Source organism: Gossypium hirsutum, chromosome D04, assembly GCF_007990345.1.
Source record: "Gossypium hirsutum isolate 1008001.06 chromosome D04, Gossypium_hirsutum_v2.1, whole genome shotgun sequence".
Lineage (NCBI taxonomy): Eukaryota > Viridiplantae > Streptophyta > Magnoliopsida > Malvales > Malvaceae > Gossypium > Gossypium hirsutum.
Window position 1 is genome coordinate 20,266,404 of NC_053440.1, and position 9,295 is coordinate 20,275,698.

The window sequence follows — 9,295 nt, forward strand, 5'->3', positions numbered from 1 at the left end:
CACTTCTCAACTATATTGTGTTTTTATTTACCATATTGTTAATATAATTGTACAAATTAAGTGACTTAGCACAAATACAATCCCTGTGGAGACGATAACTCGATACTTACTTATTACTTGATAACGACTGTATACACTTGCACAAACCTACACGTCACAAGTTTTTGGCGCCGTTGCCGGGGATTGTCAACTGTTGCCATATTCGTTTTTTCGTGAAATTATTAATTTTCAATTTGATTTATTTCTACCATTACTAACTTCTTCTTTTTAATTTTTGTGATTTTCTTTTCAGGTGTCTATGAGCATAGACCGAATTATCAATTTACTCTATGTAGACCCTGAAATTAAGTGAACTTTCAGACAAAAAAGACGTGAAAGAAGAGCTCAAAGATAAGTCAAGATGGACCTTGGGAATCAGAATCAAGACTAAGGTAGTGAAGCCGATCATGTACAAAATCCTATCCTCAATGCCGATGACAGGGATCGATGCATCAGACAATATGTTGTGCCACTTTTCAGTGAGTTAAACTGAAGAATTTGAAGGCCAGATATTGAGGCAACCCAGTTTGAATTGAAACCAGTGATGTTTCAAATGCTACAAACAGTGGGCCAATTTAGTGGTATGCCCATGGAAGATCCACATCTCCACCTTCGATTGTTTATGACAGTGAGTGATTCATTCAAGATAGCCGATGTGACTGAAGACACACTGAGGTTGAATTTGTTTCGGTACTCGTTGCAAGATCGAGCACGAGCATGGCTCAATTCATTGCCACCAAGTTCCATATTTACATGGCAAAAATTAGTAGAGAGATTTTTGGTTAAGTATTTCCCACCCAGCAAAAACGCTAAGTTAAGGAACGAGATCACAACTTTTGAATAATTGGATGACGAGTCTTTGTATGAGGCTTGGGAGAGATTCAAGGAGTTACTTCATAAGTGTCCTCATCATGGGATTCCTCATTGTATCTAGTTGGAGACATTTTCTAATGGTCTCAATGCACATACAAGATTGCTGGTAGATGGTTCCGCGAATGGTGCAGTTTTGTCTAAGTCTTATAATGAGTCTTATGAGATCATCGAGAGGATTGCAAGTAATAACTATCAATGGCCAACAAATCGAACAGCTTTAGGAATACATGTAGCCGGAGTTCATGAAGTTGACACCCTCATTTCGTTATCAGCTCAGGTATCGCCTATTTCCTCTATGATAAAATATTTAATTGCTAATAGTACTAATAATCCTGTAGCTCAACCACCAACTCTGTTTCAAGTAGTTTCCTATATGTACTGTGGGGAAGGTCATTCATTTAAGAATTGTCTATCAAATCCCGGGTCAGTGTACTATGTGAGGAACCAATACAAAAATAGGAGTGGACAAGGACCCCAGTCCAACTTTTACAATCCTTTATTGCGTAATCATCCTAACTTTTCATGGAGCAACCAAGGAAATAGACCTAACCAATCTCAAGGGTATAATCAGCAAGCTCCAAAACCACCTCAAGTTGAGGCATCAAACAGTTTGGAGAACTTGTTGAAAGCGTACATAGCAAAGAATGACACTTTGATCCAAAGATAAGCAACAACAGTAAAAAATTTAGAAAACCAAATCGGTCAGTTAGCTACGGAGCTACGTAACAGACAGCAAAAAACCTTGCCGAGTGATACTGAGAATCCAAGAAATTTGGGTAAAGAACATATCAAGGCAGTGGCATTGCAAAGTGGTAAAATTCTAGACCCCAATTGATTGATGTCGAAGATAAGCCTGTTGAGAAGAATCAACCAACTGTTGAAGTTGCTACACCAAAGGAATCAGAATCTGCAAAGTCTGACAAGGTAAAACCTGACTTAGTGAATTCAAATATTTTAACATCTTCTTTGGATGCAGATTTACCTACTCAGAAAAGTTGTTCGGTTCAACCGAAATTTTCATCACCTCCATATCCGTAAAGATTGCAGCAAAATAAGTAGAAATAGGAGGTGCAATTGAAGAAGTTTTTGGACGTTCTGAAGCAGTTACACATCAATATTCCATTGGTAGAGGCTTTAGAAAAAATGTCAAATTATGTAAAGTTTATTAAGAATATACTGTCTAAGAAGAAACGACTGAGTGAGTATGAGACTGTTGCCTTGACAAAGGAGTGCAGTGCATTCCTGCAGAATAATTTGCCACCGAAATTGAAAGACCCAGGAAGATTTACTATACCTTGTAACATTTGTGAATCTTACTGTGGTAAAGCTTTTTGTGACTTAGGAGCGAGTATCAACTTGATGCCTAAGGCTATTTTCAAGATGTTAGGGATAGGTGAAGTAAGACCTACAATTGTGACACTTCAGCTAGCGGATCGATCTTTAGCATATCCCGAAAGAAAGATCGAGGATGTTTTGGTAAGAGTCGATAAATTTATTTTTCCTGTTAATTTCATTGTCTTAGATTTTGAAGCAGATAAGAAAGTGCCGATCATCCTTGGGAGACCTTTCTTAGCCACGGGAAGAATGTTAATTGACGTGCAGAAAGGATAACTTACCATGCAAGTTCAAAATGATCAAGTAACCTTTAACATTCTTAAAGCGATGAAATTTCCCGATCTGGCAGAGGAGTGTTCAATTATGGAATAGATAGAAACCTTGGTTTCTATGGAAAGTAATTCTGAAGAAGATCCATTGGAGAAAGCCTTAGATCTTGACCCTTTCGAGGAGGAAGAATGTGAAGAAAACATGACTTTGATGGAAGCCAATTCGGGAAATTTTATTCAGTCCACACAGTTTGAACCATTGGAGTTTAAAGTCTGGGAATTTACGCAACCCAAGTTGTCAATTGAAGAACCCCCTAAACTTGAACTAAAGGTACTTCCTTCCCATTTGAAATATGTTTATTTAGGTGATTGTTCTACTTTTCCTATGATTATTTCAGCGAAAATGACGAAAGATTAAGAGGAGCAACTAGTTGTTGTTCTAAAGAAATTTAAGAAAGTAATTGGTTGGACCATAGCTGATATTTGAGGTATAAGCCCTTCTTTTTACATGCATAAAATCATTTAAGAAGAAGGTGAAAAAGCTCAAATTGATGAGCAAAGGAGGGTCAATCCTATTATGAAAGAAGTTGTGAGAAAGGAAGTGATCAAATGGTTAGATGCAGGAATCATCTATCCTATTTCAGATAGTTCATGGGTAAGTCCGGTGCAGTGTGTGTCAAAGAAAGGTGGAATCACGATTGTTGAAAATGAGCGTAACGAGTTAATTCGAACAAGAACTGTTACCGATTGGAGAATCTGTATTGATTATAGAAAGTTAAACAAAGCCACTCGGAATGACCATTTTCCATTGCCTTTTATGGATCAGATGTTAGATTGACTGGCAGGTAATGAATTTTATTATTTTTTAGATGACTATTTGGGATATAACCAAATAGTTGTAGCCCCAAAAGACCAACATAAAACAACCTTTACTTGTTCATACGATACGTTTGCTTTTAGGAAAATGCCTTTTGGTTTATGCAATGCGCCTGTAACTTTTCAACGATGCATGATGGCAATATTTACTAATATGGTTGAAAATTTTGTGGAGGTTTTCATGGATGATTTTTCTGTTTTTGGTACACTTATGATATCTGCTTGAGTAATTTGGCTAAGGTACTAAAGATATGCGAAGAGATGAATCTTGCCCTTAATTGGGAAACATGTCATTTTATGGTCAAGGAAGGGATTTTCTTAGGTCATAAGATCTCAAAAAAAGGAATTGAAGTCGATAAAGTAAAGGTGGACGTAATTGAAAGATTACCGGCCCCAATGAATGTGAAAGGAGTCAAAACTTTCATAGCCCATGCCGGCTTTTATCAAAGATTTCTCAAAAATTTCTAAATCATTGTGTTTGTTACTAGAGAAAGATACAGTGTTTGATTTCAACAAAGCATGCTTGGAAGCTTTTGAATAGCTAAAGAAGCAGTTAATCTCAGCCCCAATAATCGTTACACTTGATTGGAACTCACCTTTTGAGTTGATGTGCGATGCAAGGGCTATGCCGTAGGAGTTGTGATGGGTCAAAGAAGAAATAAAGTGTTTCACCCTATTTACTATGCAAGTAGAACTATGATGGGAGCCCAACGCAATTATACAATAACACAAAAGGAACTCTTCGCTATAGTTTTTACTTTTGACAAATTCCGCTCTTATCTTATATGTCGAAACCATTTTTTGAAAAAATGGTCGATTTGGATTTAAAAAAACCAAAAAAAGGGAGTCGCCACCAATCTTTTTTTATGAGGTGTGATCGGGTCACCTCGAAAAAAAATTATTTTTATAAACGATTTTATTTATTAAAACAACAATTTTGGTCCACAAAAATCAAAAAGATGGGTTCGGGAGTCGGTTACATACGAGGAAGGATTAGCACCCTCATAATGCCCAAAATTTGGTACCTAATTGATTCATTAATGTCTTAACGTCGAAAATTTGCAAAGATTCAAAATACGATCCTTTTATTTAACAAGAAACTTGTATAAATCAAGTTGCATGTTAAGACCCTCTTATTTCGGGAGATAGAATGTCACACCCAATGAGTTAGGATGTGATGTTTCACATCCTCGAAAATGAGCTTGTCTTTTGATTTTTAAAACTTATGGAGTGAAGTTTAAACAGGATATTCAATTGTTTAAGTCAGATGAAAATCGAAGCCCAGTAAGTTAGGGCACAATTTCTGAAAATTCCAAACATAGAATATTGCCTTTATTTTAAAAAAAATCCTTATATCGAGAGAACAACATGTCATATCCAATAAGTTAGGACACAACGTATCGAATTCCCTAGAATGAGCTTTTTATTTCGATGTTTTGATTAAAAAGGATACTCGATTACTTAGATTCAACGAGGAAAATTCAAACCCAATAAGTTAGGGCTCAATCTACTCGAAGATCCCAAATACCGAGTATTGCGTTATCTTGAATGCTTTTGAATAAAATGATTTTTATACTTAAATGATATTAAACGTAACCTTTTAAGTGAATAAAATGCAATAGAATGATAATGTACAACGCGAAGTGATAATTTGTAAACCAAAATGTACTCTAATGAATGACAAATAATCAATAAATACAAATAAGCAATACAATACACATAAGAGAAATAATCTCACATCACATATTATGTAAATACTAACATTAATATTCGAAAGCTAGTGAAAAAAGCTAATTGAAAAAAGGACACCAAGCAAATTAACACAAACACAAACAAAATGTACAAGTTTTAAAATAACTAAAGAAACGAATGGCATGAAACAAGGGAAATTATAATCAATAAATTATATGTACAAAGCATTTTAAAATAAATAACATATACGAAAGTTAGAAATAAATAAAAAATAGAGTTAAAAATGAATACTATATGAAATGGTAATATATAAATGAATTTTAAAGTAAATGTTGCATAAGAAGAAAATCAAAATATGTAAAATACAAAATAGTATATATGTATCAATCTAAATAAGTAATACATATGAAATGAAAAGTTTAATAATAATATAAATAATAATATATAAAAATTGAAATAAATAAAGTATACAAGGTAGGGTATTTTAAAAGAAATAAATTATATATAAAAATTGGTTTTAAAAACGTATAACATATTTAAAAGAGAAATTAAGGTCAATAGTTATAATAATATGAAATCAATAATATAATTAAATAAAGATAATTTAATGTAATTACGTATGTACATATATAGAATAGTATTATACCTGAGTATCATTACATAACAAATACATGATAAATGTAAGTAATGTTAATGATAAAATTAAAATAATAATACATTGTAAATTAAAATAATATTGATGATAAATTTAAAAGTAATATTAAGCTTAAACATAAAAATAATATTAGATTTAAAATTAAATATATAATTTTTTTAAAAATGGAATAATAAATATTGAAATAAATTAAAAAAATAAAAATCAAGCACATTAAATTAAAAAAATACGGGTTAAATTGTATTTAATACAAAATTAAAAGAAAAAAATGAAAATATAATAAAATTGAAGGCCAAAATGCAGCGCGCGAATAACATGGGGGACTAAATGGGAAATATCCCCAGCCCACCAAAATGCTGTGTTGCAATATGGACCAAAATGAACAGTATTCAAAATAAACGAGGTAAATTTAAAAATAAAAAAAGAACGTAAAACAACGAAGAAAATAAAAGGGTCAATGACGCAAATATCCCCTTTTAGACCCAACACACGTGGATCTGACCTTGTTCGGGTCGGGTCATTGGATCGCTGGGTTATATGGCCAATACGGCACCATTTTGAAGCCACTGAAACAGACCCTAAACGGTGTCGTTTCATGCATTATATAAAGACCACATGAAACCCTAAAACAACAGTCTCTTATCACTTTTAACAGACCTAAAAAAAATTAAGTTTCTCTTCCATTTTGGCCGCTTCAACTCCAAAATTCCTCATCTAAACCGATTGGAACGGAATCGACAAGGTTCCGATGGCGATCTTGTAGGTAAGACCCTTCCCTCTTCCCCTTTTATATTCGTATGTAAATAAAAAAATAACAAATCAAAGAAGAGAGAAAAAAAATAGAAATCGAAGAATCACCTAAAATAATATATTTCTTACTACTTTCTTCGTTTTTGGTTTTGTAATCTCTTTTTGATTTCTTTGTGTGCGTCCCCTTTTACAGTGCTACAATCGGCTTTATATAGTCGAATATAATAAAATGAAATTACAGAAAATATTTTTTTATATTTTTTGTTATTTAACCTCTATTATTTGTTGTTATTCTGGTTTGCTCTTTTTTAGTTATTGCTTTCCTTTTTTGCTTGTTTGTTGTGCTTGTTGTAGGTGCAAGGCCAGTTGGAGGCGCGTGGTGGCGCACGTGGGTGAGGATAGTGGCTGGTGGCTACTATGCGTGGGGAGAACGGTGCGGACTGTTCAGTTTGCTGAGTTAGGGATACTATTAGGTTTTGGGCTAGGGTTTGTATTGGGCTTATTTATTTGTAATTGGATTTTTATTGTAAATGGACTTTGTTATTTTTGGACTTTTGGCTTTAATTGGTTTTAATTTATTTAGTTAGGTTTCAAAATTATTTTGGTTTTAATTTTCTGAATGGCCCGGGCAGAGTGGGTCATTCACAGCTGCCCCTCTGTGCTCGTTGTCGTGTAACGAGAATGGAGCCAAGACTTTCAAGAGAGGCCAATCCTGCCCGGTCTTAGCGAATCTTGACTTATTGGTACTTCTTTTCCTCAAGTAACCTCATTCCATCCCACTGCATTTTTGAGGGGTATAGGAATTGGTCACCTCGAACTATTCCACTGCTCTATTGCAACTTCAGGAATATAAGGTTTAATGTGATATACTCTACTGCAACTTCAAAGAGATAAGATCTGCGATTTATAGCTTCAATCTATTCCACTATAATCTTCAGGGAAACAAGATTTGATATCTTCAATCTACTCCACTTCAACTTCAGGGAGATAAGACCTGTAACTTCAACCTGCTCTTTATATGATTTGCTCTACTGCAACTTCAGAGAGATAAGATCTGTTCTTTATAGCTTCAATCTGTTCCATTACACTTTCAGGGAAATAAGATTGCTATCTTCAGTCTACTCCACTGCAACTTCAAGAAGGTAAGACTTGTAACTTCAATCCGCTCCATTGCAACTTCAAGGAGATAGGATTATTGGCTTTAATGCTCCACTTCAACTTCAAGAAGATGAGATTCGCCATAATAACTTCAATCCATCCCACTGCAACTTCAATGTTATAGGAATTGTGGTTTCACTGATCTATTTTCTAGGGAACATGACCTGTAGAATCCATTTCATGGGCCTATTTATGCCTAATGATTAGGATGTTATGATCAAAATGAATCAAAATCTCCGAACTATATGTGTATGAATGAATGCAGAATGTCATGAAAATGATCTCTTAATGTTTGAGTTGTTATTGCTCGTTGTTCATTAAGGCTCTATCACCGACACGTCATAATGCCATTTTGTTCGGCTTGTATCTCCAAAGAAACACTCATATTTTACTTAATCAGATTGCTCCCACTGTAACTTCCAGGTTCAATCCACTGTACTTTGGAGACATAATATTTGTACCATCTTCTTCCCACTGTAATCTAGGGTATAAGATTTGGCTATTTTTCAATCGACTCCTACTGTAATTCAAGGATACAAGATACGAATCTCTTTGGTTTTTTACACCATTTCTAGGGTGTCGTGATCAGATATTTGTGTACAAATGTAGAATTTTCTTCTCCAAGAATAACCTCCTTTTATTACTTGGTGATCATTGTTTGTTTGCTCATTGAAGCTTTATCACTGACACGATATTTTGTCATTTTGTTCAATCAATATTTTGACAACAAAATCTAAAGGGATAGTCTTAATTTAGATTCCTCCTTCTCAAATATTCCCAACCTTTAAACCAGGTGCGTTCTAAACAATAGTTCTATTTTAGGTTCTTGTATTATTTATAAACTTCTAGAATAATATGCAAAACTGCTTTTGTGAAAGTATTGTTAATCCATTAATCATTATTCCAATGCAACATGCTTTTCAAAAAATCATAACACTGGATAAGAATAGAATTGATTTGGAGCATAGCTCGAAATGAATAAATTATCAAGGATAGTAAAAAAAGAATTGGTTGAGAACACATATCTTGGACAGAATAAAGTATTCCAAGAATAGCAAATTCAGTAATATGAAGGCTAGGTGCCCCAAATATCATAGCTTGAACTTTTCTGTACCAACTTTCTAAAAACTGTTTTAAATTTGACATGTGTTTAGGAGATCTAGAGTACTTTGTCGATGCCCCAGATGTTGCATTCCCTTTCTTGTTGATTTAGGTATAGAAAAATCACCTCATGCTCCATTTTGATCAAAATTTGAGCCTTTCTTATTGGGCTTTCAACTCAAATCCCCTTTAGTCTCAAGGCGCCCTTTACGGGTTTTCACCTTGGCCTCTCTTTTTTATTAGGAATCAAAGCACCCTTTGCAAGTTTTCGCCTTGATTCCTTCTCCTTCTTTAGGTGAAGTACTTCTTGACTGTATCTGAATTTATCGGATTAGGCAAGTTTTTACCATCCATCTCACTCAAAATCAATGCTCCTCCAGAAAAGGCCTTTTTTATCACATAAGGTCCTTCCCAATTTCGCATCCATTTCCCTCTAAAATCCTTTTGTAGAGGAAGGATCTTTTTCAACACCAGGTCCCCCTCGTGGAATTCTCTGGGATGAACCTTTTTTGTTGTAGGCTCGCACCATTCGTTTTTGATACATCTG

At 34.3% G+C, this 9,295-nt stretch overlaps 1 non-coding gene across 1 annotated transcript; it reads right to left on the reverse strand.

Annotated features, from left to right (window-relative positions):
• Positions 1-850: 850 nt before the first annotated feature.
• LOC121216447 (small nucleolar RNA R71) lies at positions 851-957 on the reverse strand. The gene has a single exon (XR_005912630.1). It is a non-coding gene; the product is annotated as a small nucleolar RNA R71 (small nucleolar RNA).
• Between the last annotated feature and the right edge of the window lie 8,338 nt (positions 958-9,295).